Here is a 14,965-nt window from a genome sequence, read left to right on the forward strand (position 1 = left end):
GTCCTATATAGCTTGGCGAAAACAGCACCTCTACTTTTGAAGGGGAATAAATCTGCAAGAATCCATGCTGATTTAGTGGGAGAATACGGGAACAATGCACCATCAAATGACACGCTCGCTAGATGGCTCAGACGTTTCCAGAGAGGCGAAACAACTATAGTCGCATCCCTGATAGCTGGCAGCGCTGTTGGCAGGTTTAAACTGGAAAGTGCAAACGGCTACAGGCGAGAACAACAGCCGTCTATAGAGCTCCAGCAGCACTGAGGCGTTGCCATAGAGACATAGAGACGTTTACAAAATCACGTCACATGATTGGTCGAGGTAGAAATGTGAACTAGCCGCACACAGCCCATTGCAACTGTCAGGGAACTTCTTATGCCAACAGTACTATAGAAACGTCAAAGGACGAAGTGGAAAACCGCCTCTCTGTCATGGACTAGGAATGGCAAGAGAAATAGACTCCCAGGTGCTCAAAGACCAGGGTATCGCGAACAAGGGGATAGTTACGAAAGTGAAAATCGGTCTTGGATAAGTTTTCAGCATTTCGCATGAACTATGTGTATATGTACGTATTGATCGCGACAGAGGTCACCACTCGCTGGATTCCGTAACTGCTCACACCCATTCAAAAAGCTTGCCGAACTGAGGCAGCAGTGTAAATGTTGCAGCTGCCTATCACCCGCAGACCAGTGCTGAGTGTATCACTGTGCTCCCAGGACAAAGGGACAAACCATCCCCTTAGAACATGTGGTTTCACCACTGCCGAATTAGACGATGACTCATGATGGGACAGGGGTTGCCAGTTTTATAATCTTCAACAGCTCTGCCATGAATATTGTAGTTTACAGATTAGACATGCATTAGACGCCATCTGAAGTTTATAATAAGGATGTGCCTTAGTCATGGAAACTCTACCAGCCACCTCTACTGGATAGCCAAGTGAGACTCCTCAACTTGTGCATGTGAAGAAACATCAGAAGGTGATTTAAATCACACGTTGAGTTGCATCGTGATCAGCAAGTCACTGTGTGTAAGAGGCTATGTAATTTGAAGCACTACTTTCCCACTCTAATCACCAATCTTGCTTCAGAAAGTATAATAGCTTACAGAATCATCATGGAAGTTTTAACAGATTGTGACCTTCATATGTAATCGAATGTACCTATGCAAGAAGTCTCTGTACTACGTATTCTCAACATCTTCACTCAATTTTACTACAATCATCAGATGTACCACTTACATAGTGTGGTGCTAACAGCATAAGTGCGGAAAATGCTTCTGTAATGAAAAGTAATACTGGTGCCTCGACATCTCAGTTAGCTACACTTTAAATTTGAAATTTGTGGTATGTTATTCTTCCTGCATCCCAGCTGGCTGTGGCAGCACTGCTCTGGCTCTCGTATTCCAGCCAAAAGGTGTGGATGGTGGTATTTTGTACTACAGAAGCACTGTTCTGAGTCTGTCTAGGCTGGTGCATGACATGGTAGATGTCAGTGATCTGCACCACTTGGGACTGTTAGCATCTCCTATAGGGCAGCAGTGGGGCCACGGTACAGTGGCCAGCAACCCTGCAACGAGTCGCTGATGGTCAGGCCTTGGGTGATGGCCGAGGTTATTGGCATTGGCAGGCTGGGGCTGGTGGCGTTCGTAAGTGGGGTGGGGGACGTGGTGAATATAACTTTCGCCTCTGTTGGCAGCTGTAGTGGTTACTGACAGAAGGCGCTAGCCCTGGTATGGGGTGCCGTCTGCACATATTTCGCGTGTGATGTGGCAGGCCGAAATTGTCATCATGGACAGGAGTTAGAGCAGGCCACAACTATTGGTGGCCAGCAACTGAGATGAAAGTTCAGCTGGAACGTGGGAGTGCCAAGGAACTGGGTAGCTTGTGCAGTCACTGGTCAAAGCAGGACATGACCAAGCTACTTGGAGGAACGGCGTGTCTTTACCTGGTGGGCAGAGAAGATGGAAACCGGAACCAGAAAAGGAAAAAAGTGGTTTTGTTATTAGATCTCTGCTTTAGTTTAGCTAAGGCGCTGCAGTCATGGACTGTGCGGCTGGTCTCAGCAGAGGTTCGAATCCTCCCTCGGGCATGGGTGTGTGTGTGTGTGTGTGTGTGTGTGTGTGTGTGTGTGTGTGTGTGTGTGTGTGTGTTTGTCCTTAGGATAATTTAGGTTAAGTAGTGTGTAGGCTTAGGGACTGATGACCTTAGCAGTTAAGTCCCATAAGATTTCACACACATTTCAACATTTCATTTAGTTTAGCTGTGTGTCTAGTTGGAAGCCGATGAGTTATCAGATTGAGGTTACTGAATGGCAGGTACTGTGTATAGTGAAGACAGCCAGTGGCTGCTGTATGTACTTTGAATATCAAGTGTTTGTTACAGGTTTCGATATTACACAACGTGACCATGGAAGCTCAATAGTGGCCTTTTATACTGTGTCTTATCTCCACACTCAGGGTGTATTCTACCACTGTACAAGAGAGAACTCTGTATTCTGTTTGTAATCAAGCTGGAGGTGTGTTCAGCTATTGTACATAACTATAATTTTGTGTAGCTACTGTTGTCCATAGACCCAGTGGCCTTTGTAGCCCTATTGTACGTAGCTGGTGTAGATACTTGGTAGCAGACGTAGATGCTGTTAGGATTTTACTCATTTTTTGCACAGTGCTTATATGACTGCCAATTTGTATTATGGGTACAGAATGTAAATACTGTGCTTTCTACTATGTTATTCGTGGTTGCTGTCTGCTTGTATGTCACAGGGCCTGAAACACATTCGAGTTGTATATAATATAATGTATTGGTTGGGAAGTTATTTATTACTGGGTTACGTCCATTTTTACATAAGCGTTAACTCTGGGCAGAATATTGTCGATTTATTATTAATTGTCAAACATTTTATTGATACCACAGTATTTGTGTGCAAAACTTATGTTGTCAATGCATGATTTTTTAAAACAAGCTCACACCTGCGGAATCCTAATCCACCAAAACCTGCGCTATAACTACTAAATTTAGGTGGAACAGGATTGATATCACAGAAGAAGGAAGAATATGATTCTGTGTATACTATCAAACTAGCACTGTGGGGCAGTCGATTAGCCAGCATAGCAGTGACATACTTGACTATATAGCCCCCACACCGTACACAAACAGGAACACACACACACACACACACACACACACACACACACACACACACACACACACATACACATTTGCGGGTTACAGCAGTATATGCACAGAACGTCTGTGATTATGGCTCTTCTGGTGCAATGGACGAGGCAGTTAGAAGGTTGGACGTTGGTGAAAGATTCCTTGCTCTGAATATACTTGAGGCCTGTGAATGTTCTTGTACATTTTTTTTCTTAGTTGTTGCATATTTGTGGTCAAATGTTCAAATGTGTGTGAAATCTTATGGGACTTAACTGCCAAGTTCATCAGTCCCTAAGCTTACACACGACTTAACCTAAATTATCCTAAGGACAAACACACACACCCATGCCCGAGGAGGGCTCGAACCTCCGCCGGGACCAGCCACACAGTCCATGACTGCAGCGCCTTAGACCTACACTCCTGGAAATGGAAAAAAGAACACATTGACACCGGTGTGTCAGACCCACCATACTTGCTCCGGACACTGCGAGAGGGCTGTACAAGCAATGATCACACGCACGGCACAGCGGACACACCAGGAACCGCGGTGTTGGCCGTCGAATGGCGCTAGCTGCGCAGCATTTGTGCATCGCCGCCGTCAGTGTCAGCCAGTTTGCCGTGGCATACGGAGCTCCATCGCAGTCTTTAACACTGGTAGCATGCCGCGACAGCGTGGACGTGAACCGTATGTGCAGTTGACGGACTTTGAGCGAGGGCGTATAGTGGGCATGCGGGAGGCCGGGTGGACGTACCGCCGAATTGCTCAACACGTGGGGCGTGAGGTCTCCACAGTACATCGATGTTGTCGCCAGTGGTTGGCGGAAGGTGCACGTGCCCGTCGACCTGGGACCGGACCGCAGCGACGCACGGATGCACGCCAAGACCGTAGGATCCTACGCAGTGCCGTAGGGGACCGCACCGCCACTTCCCAGCAAATTAGGGACACTGTTGCTCCTGGGGTATCGGCGAGGACCATTCGCAACCGTCTCCATGAAGCTGGGCTACGGTCCCGCACACCGTTAGGCCGTCTTCCGCTCACGCCCCAACATCGTGCAGCCCGCCTCCAGTGGTGTTGCGACAGGCGTGAATGGAGGGACGAATGGAGACGTGTCGTCTTCAGCGATGAGAGTCGCTTCTGCCTTGGTGCCAATGATGGCCGTATGCGAGTTTGGCGCCGTGCAGGTGAGCCCCACAATCAGGACTGCATACGACCGAGGCACACAGGGCCAACACCCGGCATCATGGTGTGGGGAGCGATCTCCTACACTGGCCGTACACCACTGGTGATCGTCGAGGGGACACTGAATAGTGCACGGTACATCCAAATCGTCATCGAACCCATCGTTCTACCATTCCTAGACCGGCAAGGGAACTTGCTATTCCAACAGGACAATGCACGTCCGCATGTATCCCGTGCTACCCAACGTGCTCTAGAAGGTGTACGTCAACTACCCTGGCCAGCAAGATCTCCGGATCTGTCCCCCATTGAGCATGTTTGGGACTGGATGAAGCGTCGTCTCACGCGGTCTGCACGTCCAGCACGAACGCTGGTCCAACTGAGGCGCCAGGTGGAAATGGCATGGCAAGCCGTTCCACAGGACTACATCCTGCATCTCTACGATCGTCTCCATGGGAGAATAGCAGCCTGCATTGCTGCGAAAGGTGGATATACACTGTACTAGTGCCGACATTGTGCATGCTCTGTTGCCTATGTCTATGTGCCTGTGGTTCTGTCAGTGTGATCATGTGATGTATCTGACCCCAGGAATGTGTCAATAAAGTTTCCCCTTCCTGGGACAATGAGTTCACGGTGTTCTTATTTCTATTTCCAGGAGTGTATTTGTGATCCTTCGTCCATTGCGCATACACGCTAGACTAAAGAAGATGCATGTATGGCGTTTGGTGAAGCTGGAGATCCGATGTCTGCAGCAGAAGATACGACTGGTTCCGGTATTGCGAGTCCTTATCGTGTTATCAGGCGAGCAGCATGGTTGTCTTCTTGCAACGTTTTGCTTAGGTTCCTGTTAGCCTCTACCTGACGAAGCCAGAGAAAACTAGAAGATGACAGGCAGGAAACTGAATATTGGAATAGAGACGATGAAGTTATTCGAGAAGACTTCGTCATTGAGACACATCTAGAACGCCGAGATTAGAAAATGGCAACTATGAAGACAACACACCTAGCAAGTAAAAGCAGTCTGTGCGAGAATAGCAGAGGGAAATAAATACAGTTTTCAGGTAGAAATCTTGACAATTTTTTTGCTCTTTCTGAAAATGAATATCCAGATCATAATGAGAACAATCTCGAAAGAATTAAAATAGTTACTGATACAGCAAGGATGGAAACAAGCATCGAATATATTACGAAAAGTTAAAAATGTTTCTTAATAAAATATTTTAATAATGAAGATCGGAGGCTTATAACATTAAATGATTACTAGTTTCAGCTGATTAGACAGCAATCTTGAAATCTGGAGTAATAACAGAAAAGTGCAGTAACCAGGATGGTTCTTCTGAAAGGACACGGCCAGTTTCCTACCCTATCCTTGACAAAATCCGAGCTTGTGCTCCGTTTCTCCGATATCTATGGGTCATTAAACACAATCTTCCTTCCTTTAACTGCACGAAGATAAGGCACGAGAAGGTATTACAAAATCTTTAATACAGACAAAAAGTTAAATACACACCGATTATAAAAAGAAACATGTATGATGTCTGCTCATAAAATGATACCAAGAGACATCTGCATCACAATGGATACTCTTCCAGCCGCCGGATCTCGTGTACCATTGAGGTAAAACATAAGTTACACAAGATCTAAGAAATAAATGAAAGAGATCAATACATAATGAAACACAGAAAGCCTTGAACCAACTCATAAGTCCGCATTGATTTACAGTATTTTGCACACAAAATCGTTACATCAGTAACTTGTCAACCAAAATATTATATACAGGAATGCTACCGGATTCAGGATTACGCAGCCCCATTCAGAGTTATAAGCAGACAATCCAGCTACGCTTGCTCTCGCAGCCCACAAGGAAAAAACAATAGGCCAACAGGTGGCGCACAAGTACAATACTTACAAACAGCATGAACAAGTTAATATATGTAATGAAATACAAGAAGCAAACAATGGATATATGAGTTTATTAAAAACGCATGCTCAACATCAATATGCACCAAACTGTTAGGAAAATATATGCAATAATATATGCGTATAGAGTGAACCTGCAATAAATTTTTGACCAGTTATGGGATACAAATGCATGAAATCAAGTAGGAAAGGTAGAGGTATACAATAAGTAATTAAATAAAAGAAAATATGGATTAAGCTACAAAATGATTACAGTGCCAACATTCCACATCTGAATGTGTCGTAGCTCGATGTCTTTGCTCATTAGCTGGACAAAACAGCAAAGATGTGGTGACAGCCTGAACTCTCCAGCCAACAGACATCATATGTTGAGCCAACAGAATAAATATTTTTATATAGTATGCAGTACATAATAAAATAAATTATTGTCGAATAGAAGATGTAGAGTAGGTTGCAAAATCTATGTAATGCGATCACTTGACAGGTTAGTAAGTCGTACCCCGATGCCTGTGCCCGTGGACGGGGTGCAGCAGTAGAGATGTAGCAACGGCCGCAGAGGTCCAGCCGACACGCGTGTTTCCAATTAGGAGAATAACTTCACACTCCAAAGTATAATGGACAGTCGGCGATACTGGACCTTGAAGACGTTAGGCTTCTTCTTGCAGGTGTTTCATCATCTAATTGACAATCTGAAAAAAGCATGCCAAATTTAAAAGACCGCAAAATCCCGAAGACTGGCAAAGTTTTGCAGAAGTTCGAAATATAGTGCGTGCTTCAATGCGAGATGCTTTCTATAATTTCCACAACGAAACTCCGTCTCGAAACCTGGCAGAAAACCCAAAGAGATTCTGGTCATACATAAAGCACACCAGAGGCAAGACGCAATCAATACCTTCACTGCACGATAACAATGGTGACGTCACTGATGACAGTGCCACTAAAGAAAAGTTATTAAACACGATTTTCCGAAACTCCGTCACCAAAGAAGGCGAAGTAAATATTCCTGAATTCCAATCTAGAACAACTGCCAAGATCAGAAACATAGAAATAGATATCCTCGGTGTAGCAAAGCAGCTTAAATCATTTAATAAAAGCAAGGTTTCCGGTCCAGATTGCATACCAGTCAGGTTCCTCTCCGAGTATGCTGATACAATAGCTCCATATTTAGCAGTTATATACAACCGCTCGCTCACAGAAAGATCCATACCTAAAAACTGGACAATTGCTCAAGTCACACCAATACCCAGAAATGGAAGCAGGAGTAATCCGTTGAATTACAGGCCCATATCACTAACGTCTAATTGCAGTAGGGTTTTGGAACATATACTGTATTCGAACATTATGAAGTACCTCGAAGAAAACGATGTATTGACATATAGTCAGCACGGATTCAGAAAATATCGTTCTTGCGAAACACAACTAGCTTTTTATACTCACGAAGTAATGAGTGCAATCGACAGGGATGTCAAATTGATTCCATATTTTTAGATTTCCAGAAGGCTTTCGACACCGTTCCTCACAACCGTCTTCTAACCCAACTGCATGCGTATGGAATATCGCCTCAGTTGTGCGGTTGGATTCGTGATTTCCTGTCAGAAAGGTCACAGTTCGTAGTAATAGATGGAAAGTCATCAAGTAAAGCAGAAATAATATCCAGCGTTCCCCAACTATATTAACGGCATAGGAGACAATTTCAGTAGCCGTCTTAGATTTTTTGCAGATACTGCTTTTATTTACCGTCTTGTAAAGTCCTCAGATGACCGAAACGAATTGAAAAATGATTTAGATAAGATATCTGTAGGTGCGAAAAGTGGCAATTGACCCTGAAGAAAGAAAAGTGTGAAGTTATTCACATGAGTACTAAAGGTAATCCCGCTAAATTTCGATTACGCGATAAGTCACACGAATCTCAAGGCCGTAAATTCAACTAAATACTTAGGGATTACAATTACAAATACCCTAAATTGTGGGTAGAGCCAACCAAAGACTGTGATTTATTGGCAGAACACTTAGAAGGTGCAACAGATCTACTAAAGAGACTGCTTACACTATGCTTGCCGCCCTATTCTGGAGTATTGCTCTGCGGTGTGGGATCCGCATCAGATGGGACTTACATCGAAAAAGTACAAAGAAGGGTAGCTCGGTTTGTATTATCACGAAGTAGGGGAAATAGTACCACAGACATGATACGTGAATTGGAGTGGCAGTCATTAAAACAAAGGCGCTTTTCATTGCAACGGGATCTTCTCATGAAATTTCAATCACCAGTTTTCTCCTCGGATTGCGAAAACATTCTGTTGGCACCCACCTACATAGGGAGAAATGACCATGAAGATAAAATAAGAGAAATCAGGGCTCGCACAGAAAAATTTAAGTGCTCATGTTTCCTTCGCGCCGTTCGATAGTGAAACGGTAGAGTGACAGCTTGAAGGTGGTTCACTGAACCCTCTGCCAGGCACTTTATTGTGAATAGCAGAGTAATCACGTAGATGTAGAATTAAAAGAAAAAGCAGCAGCCAGTAAATACGTTAAAATTTATATGTGTTAGCTTGTCACAGTGTTTCATAGCATGGACCCATCGTTCCGAGTGACTTGGCGGGATACCTTCTCGCTGTAGGACAAGGAGTGAAACTGAAAACACAATGAATAATTAAAACGACAATAGTCCCGCGGAGTGGCTGTGTGGTTAGAGGCGCCATGTCACGGAATGAGCGGCCCCTCCCGCCGGAGGTTCGAGTCCTCCCTTGGCATGGTTGTGTGTGTTGTTCTTAGTATAAGTTAGTTTAAGCAGTGTGCAAGTGTAGGAACCGATGACCTCAGCAGTTTGGTTCCTTATGAATTCACACACATTTGAACATTCTTAAATGACAATACTCCAGTCTCTAGAGAGAGTGAGGAATATCTGACTGAAATTATTTAAGGATCTTAGAATTGCTGGCCCTGAGATCCTAATTACGTGCAAAGAAGCAGGAGCCGAACGACATAGCCTAACACATGGCGATCGGTGGGGTCGCGATACCGTTCTCTCGACGAGAAACAGCTTGATTTCACGAACGCAACCACCGTAGTGGCTCTGCTGACAATCTGGGAGGTCTTAGCACAAGGCAGCTCCCAAAGTGACGGACTACAACGCTTGTAAACCAAAATGACTTTCGCACTCCTACTAACGGCGGTGTGTACTCGTCCAGGGTCAGCAATCGAATGGGGTTGGAGAGTCGCTGTCTGTACTGTTTGTCAACTCTGACGCCGCACCGCAGTGCGAGTTTACAATTAACAGATTCCCACAGCCGACCTGAAAGTGGGAGGAAACGAACCGTCGATGCAGCCTCGCTTCGGGTGTGCGGCACGGTCTCTCTCACTCACACATTGGGACATTTGTTTGGGTGCCCCCTTCTTTGTTCAGTACTCCCTGCCATTCGTATTTGGTATGGTTCCTACATAATCTCCTCGTGGACAGATCATACTTTTGTATAATAGTTTGTTACGGTAAACGATCGCTTAAATACGAGGCCAATGTCGGTTGAATAAACGGGAAATTTGTAGTGGAACTTTGTGAAATATTCCCGCGTCACCCTCTATAGTTTCATGAACTTCCAATAGGTGATGGCGCTATATGTAGCCTTTAAAAAGGCGTCTGTAATCAAAAGGGTGTGTTCATGCAGAGAGCTATCACCGAATTTCCTTTGGCAGAAAATCAGAGCGCCAACGACCCTGCCGCAGTGGTAACACCGGTTCCCGTCAGATCACCGAAGTTAAGCGCTGTCGGGCTGGGCTAGCACTTGGATGGGTGACCATCCAGCCTGCCGAGCGCTGTTGCCGAGTGGGGTGCACTCAGCTCTTGTGAGGCAAGCGGAGGAGCTACTTGATTGAGAAGTTGCGGCTCTGGTCTTGTAAACTGACATACGGTCGGGAGACCGGTGTGCTGACCACATGCCCCTCCATATCTGCATCCAGTGACGCCTATGGGCTGAGGATGACACGGCGGCCGGTCAGTACCGTTGGGCCTTCATGGCCTGTTCGGGTGGAGTCAGAGCATCGCAGATATTCATAGGCTCTTGCACAATGTCTACGGAGACCAGGTAGTGAACCAAAGCGCGGTGAGTCTTTGGGCGAGGCGTCTGTCGTCATTGCAACAAGGTCGCGCAAACCTATCCGATCATCCGCCTGCCGGCCAGACGCAGACAGCTGTGATTGCTACAAGGTTGGAACGTGCGGACACTCTCATTCGATGTGATCAACCTATGACAAACACCTCGCTGCACAAGCGGACATCTCTGTTGGTAGTGCTAACACATTCGTCTACCAGTTTGCGTACTCAGAGATGTGTGCCCGCTGTGTTCTCGCCTCCTTACGGAAGACCACTAAGAGCAACGTAGGAACATTTATGCCGAATTGCTTGCGCGTTACGAGGCTGGTCGTGACGATTTTTTGTCGAACGTCATCACAGGTGATGAAATATGAGTTTATCACTTCGGCCCAGAAACAAAAGGAATATTCATGGAGTGACGCAACACCGTCACTCCTCCGAAGAAAGAGTTCAAAGTAGTGCCCTTAGCTGGTAAAGTCATGGCAACGGTCTTCCAGAACTCTAAAGGGGTTGCTCTGTATGATGTTCCTCATGGCGTAACGATAAACTCTGAACTGTATTGTGCTGCCCTCAGGAAACTGAAGAACCGGCTGCAGTGTGCTCGTCGGCACAAAAATGCAAATGAACTTTGGCTTTTCCATAAAAACGCAGGGCCTCACACAAGTATGCCCATCCGAGAGGCTCTCATAAAACTTCGTGTACTTTCCTTCCTTGTTCACCCTACAATTCCGACTTCCACCTGTTTGACCGAATGAAGGATGCGCTCTGTGGAAAGCAGTACGTGGATGACAGGAAAGTTATTGATGCAGCAAAACTCTGGGCCCGACATCGACCAGTAGAGCGGCACGTTGTGGGCATACACGCCCTACCAGTAAGGTGGCGTAAGGTCGTCGCATTGAATAGAGATTATGTTGAAAAATAGGATTCTGTAGCCAAAAGAGTGGGGAATCCTGAATAAAGCCAAACTGCTTTTAGAAAATGGTGTTGCATCACTTACTGAACACATCTCGTATGTACATAATTTTCACATCACCGGTTCGGCAAACAGTTGCGTCTTCAGATATAACAATATCCACTGCAAAGTTATGCACAGATATATAACAAAACAGCTAGGTACTTCAAACATCATGAAGTCAACTAAAATATTTCTGTAAGTGTACGCCATTTCGTCACATGTTAAAAAGTCCATTTTCTATGTGACAGTTTGATGTGCAGTCATCGAAATATTTTAGTGAAGTTCATGGTGTTCGAAGTGCCTAACTATTTTCTTATATATCTATACGAAGCTTTGTAGAGGGTTTTGTCATATCTGAAGACGGCAGCTGTTTGCTGAAATGGGTAATGCAAGGTGACAATATTTATGAAACAAGAAAATACGACGTATAAACTTTTCGAAATGAAACAAGCGTCAAAAGAGGATGTGTAAAATTGTTTCGTCACAAATACGGAGGTTTCGAAACTTATAATAAATAAATACGTAAATAATGAGTAACTTAGTTATATAGTAGCTCTGAATTCCCTCCATGCAAACAGTCCTGTAGAATTATTAGTGCAAGAGTCATTCCTCATTAATATTCTGCTGATTATGAATGGATCTTCTTCGGTAAGTCCAGTTTACCAGAAAACATTTGTTAGAAATTTACGCAAGTGTCATTAAACTTCACCATACTAACCGACATTGCTTTCAAAGCCTGTACTGAAGGGGCGTCCTTATCATTTGTCCACAAACCATTCATATGAGAAAACACTGCCGGCCGCGGTGGCTGGCGGTTCTAGGTGCTTCAGTCCAGAACCGCGAGACTGCTACGATCGCAGGTTCGAATCCTGCCTCGGGCATGGATGTGTGTGATGACCTTAGGTCAGTTAGGTTTAAGTAGTTCTAAGTTCTAGGGGACTGATGACCTCAGATGTTAAGTCCCATAGTGCTCAGAGCCATTTGAACCATTTTTGAGAAAACACTCGTCCAGTGAGAGCGTTCGTTCCGGGTAAACAACGAAGAAATTCTAATATTTTAAGAAAATGGATATAGGAAACACTGTTCAATTTACAATGTGCAATAATTTCTACCCAACAATCGCTAGGTGATGTTTTTTCCAGTTTCTATTTATCTAATATCTTCGGTGATATGTGTTGTTTAATATACTCATACTCATCATACAGACTAGTAGCGTCCATTATAGTGGAAGAAGCCATTTTACGAATGAAATCTACAATCTTTTGTCTATCCTTCCATTGGGATACTCCTGCCTTGTATTTTATTCAACTGCAATCCTGCAAGCTCTCAATGGGTTCAAGCCAATTATTTAAATATTCAGCTGCAGTCTGATAAAATGTATAGACATATTGTTCAAATTTTGCACTCTCTGATGGTGAAGCCTCATTTTGTAGTTTACCAAGAACTGATCTGGCAACTGATGTTTTGCAATAATTTTCACTCTTGGAAACTATATTAGGTTTTAAAACATTTAACACAGTGGTAACTTAAAAACTGTAATTGTTTCACACTATACTCTTTAACTGCAGTGCGTAAATTTGATGCTTGGTTGTGAAGAAACAACAACGAAGCTTATGATAAAAGATTTTCAAGGAAAGATTTGTTAACGAATGGGCATTTATTTTGAGATTCGAAATATGGTTTCAAAGGAATGGACACTGCAAGAAGACATTAGACCGCAGGGTGTACAGCAAGCCACCTTGTTTTGCCAAAGCCTATAACTTATTTTTACTTCTGGTCAACAAATTTACAAAATTCTTAAAGATTTTAAATCCTTACAGAATACACATAGAAATAAGAGTGTATTATCGAGTCAATGTCTTCAATTTTAATAGGAAGGACATCATCAGCCATCTGTATAGTACTGTGGGTTATACAAGTATAACGCCTAACCCCAAGTAAGTCGTCACCTAAATTTCCTTTCAGTTTTGTGAAGATGTTGTTGACGCCCTCTCTACATACGTCTCCAAAACTGCAGTTCGTATTATCTGCACAAAGAGTGATTTTTTTCTTTTAACTTATTGTTTTTCAGACATTCACTTAAAAATGGAGCAATGAGTTCTGAAGTTGCTCTAGACAAAGGTTTCAACTCCAATGTTTTAAGTTGAGTCCTCTCAGTAGGATCAAAGTACCGAGAAAGAAATCTTTTTGCATCCCTATGATTTGATGCATCCATCATTATTGAAATAAAATTAGAAATGGTAAATAATGTTAAAACATTTAATATAGCTGCCTCGGTTTTGATACGACCACAAGCAAATTTTGGTCCAAAAGTAAATGGGTAAGTTTAGCCGTATAGTCCGCTAACATGAAAGAAAGGTCGTTGTGGACACTATGGTAAGCGAACGCTCCTTCAACAGTTGGTTATTTCATGTCTTTATCACCAAAGCTTTCACTCTTAGAAAAATTGGTTAATACGGTGCTAGGAAAAGCACTTCCCTCACCATTTTTTGTGTTTTTCACTGTTTATACGTTAAGGTATTTTCGAACACCCCCAATGGCTTATACTGAAAGGAGACGAACGCTTATTGCATCGAACGTCTGGGGCAGATTTTTTTTTAATGTATGGATATTCCTTTTGCAGGTAACTAATAAAAACAAACTTCTTTTTCGACGGTGGCATATTATTAATTTCAAATTTCTTAGCTTCGCAGTTTACAAAAGTTGACTGTATTTTATTGTTTCACGAATGCAGAACGCAGCACTGTATTCTGCCGAAGCCACGACCGTAATGAATCTGTTTTGACTCACACTCAAGCATATAGGTTTACAATTTTCTTTATTGATGGCAGCTTTCATAAAAAACGCGAGTGATTATGATTTATTAGTTGATAGCTCCGAGCGGCACGACTCAGTTTTCGTCCCCAACTGTACTTTGCCACGGTTTCAGGTGTATATGTATTGTAGACACAGTTTAAACCGTGCTTTACTATGTCAATTGTTAGTGTCTATAAATGTTTCGTCAAACCGATGCAAAACGGGACATTTTGAATTTTTGAGAAATATGTTCAACGACGTTTTATGCCGATAAGTCATTGCCACAAAAAGGGACATTTTAGCGCTCTGCTCTACGTACAAGGAAAAAAAATGGAAAAAGACGGGGCAAAGGCTCAGAAAAAGGGATTGTTCCGGCTAATACGGGACGTCTTATCACCTTGCTGTAATGTGAATTATATATCGTTGACTGAATAAATTATTACAGAAACATATACGAAGGTCGCAAACTTCCAGTTGACAATGTGTCAGTTTTCAAACAATTTACTGCACTTTTCCAGTATCCTACTAGTAAAGACAAGCTTATCACTTGCTTTGCATACGAGTGGGCCTATTGGATCATTCCATTTCATGTCCATAAAGATTTACAGCCAGTTATTCGGATTTGACTAATTCCAACGGTGACTATGTTGTTACGCCTCAGCATTACTTTGAAATGTTGTCAAGATCTGACTGAATATGTGTGTAATGTTTTTTCATCACAGATAGTTGCATTACATGCAAAAATTGTAAGGTATTGTTAAAGTTATCTGATCGCCTCGTTGTTGTCGGGGTGTTGAGCTGCGGTCCCACTTCCTCCTGTTTTAATTATTTTGTTGTCACTTTATCACGAATAGTACACTACTAGCCATTAAA

General features: G+C 43.4%; 1 pseudogene; it reads left to right on the forward strand.

The window, feature by feature from the left end:
• Positions 1-9,955: 9,955 nt before the first annotated feature.
• Positions 9,956-10,073, forward strand: LOC124617397 (annotated as a pseudogene).
• The last annotated feature ends 4,892 nt before the right edge of the window (positions 10,074-14,965 follow it).

The sequence above is a fragment of the Schistocerca americana genome, chromosome 5 (assembly GCF_021461395.2).
Source record: "Schistocerca americana isolate TAMUIC-IGC-003095 chromosome 5, iqSchAmer2.1, whole genome shotgun sequence".
In the NCBI taxonomy this organism is placed as follows: domain Eukaryota; kingdom Metazoa; phylum Arthropoda; class Insecta; order Orthoptera; family Acrididae; genus Schistocerca; species Schistocerca americana.